Genomic DNA, 1,551 nt, shown 5'->3' with positions numbered 1-1,551 from the left:
GAGAAGTGTAATTGTAATTGTGAAAAAAGTTTGGCCTTCCCATAAGACAATCCCTCAGAGGTAGGCCCAGGGGACCATCTCCCAGATGGTCATTGAATTGATAGTAATCTTAAAATCACAAGGTGAATTATCCATAAGGAACCAGGAAAGGAAAGGAAGAAGGTGAATGGCTATTTTGAAAAATATCAGCATAATGCTTGAATTTTACACCCTTTGTTTTGTTTATTAATAATTTAGCAAAACTCAATAATTTTACATTGTCTGACTAGGATCAGCAGAGTAAGCCAACCACTTTTTCCTTTGTCCATTACTGTATTACATATCAGATCTGCTCAATTGTTTGAGCTTTGCATGTGCTCATGGCAGACATTCTGTGGATGTGAAAAACTGTCTATCTTCTTTTTCTCTTTATTTGTTTGTATTTTGTAAAATTTGCAAAGTTAAACCCTTAACTGTAAGACAACGTTTCAGAGATTTTGATTATAAACATTTCTTTATAAGAGAATTCATTTTGAGATGTCAAATATTGTTAGTACTAGCTGCGATAGGCTTTTTATTACTCATAGCCATGCTTAGTTTTAGCCATGATGCTACAGAAATATTATCCTTTCTTTAAATGATTTCTATCATTTCATAAAAGCTTAGTTTGATTTAGTGATGCTTTCTTTTCTAATGGTCATGTCAAACTTCTTAGGTAATAATTTAGGAGAATAGGATAAATGCTACAGATGTAAATCCTTGAAAAAATACATACACACATACATACATACACACATGCCTACACATAATGCAAATGTATACATACATACATATACGTATATGCATATACTTATATCTTCTCAATTATTTATTCAAGAAACACAACATATTTTGGTCAATACAAATAACAATGGGACAAGGTGAAATATAGCTTAAAATAATTATGAACTATTTGCATGTTGGTAAATTAATTTTATACATGCATTTTAATAAATAGCATTTTAGAATTCATATTTTATTCTTGGTTATTTATAGACGATAGTGAGAAAATTCACCAAATGTAAGTCAGAAGTAGATAACTACAGAGGAGGTACTTCACCTGAAGTACTTTGGAAATATTTATAATGATTATATTAAAAATAATAAAAAAGAAAAAACATTAAAAAAGAGGCAGGCAGATCTTAAGTTCAAGGCCAGCCTGATCTACAGAGCAAGTTCTAGGACAGCCAGAGCTACACAGCGAAACCATGTCTCTAGAAAAAAACAAAAAAGCAAAAAAATTAAGAATATACAATTGAGGATAATAATTTGTATGATAAAAGATAGTCCATGATAAAACAGAAATAAAAACAAAACAAACAACAAAATAACAACAACAACAAAAAAAACCCTACAACAAAACAAAACAAACAAGAACAACAAAAACCCTCATGGACTTTATAAGTTGGTTCCTTCTGCCACCTTGTGGCCATTCCTCAAAATGCACTACATAAAGATGTATGTATGTGTATAATTACCCATATAAAAGGTATGTATAATATATAAACACACTTGCAAGAATGCATATATTTA

Source organism: Psammomys obesus, unplaced genomic scaffold (assembly GCF_907164565.1).
Source record: "Psammomys obesus unplaced genomic scaffold, mPsaObe1.curated_primary_1811, whole genome shotgun sequence".
Lineage (NCBI taxonomy): Eukaryota > Metazoa > Chordata > Mammalia > Rodentia > Muridae > Psammomys > Psammomys obesus.
Note: the sequence above shows the minus strand (reverse complement) of the source record.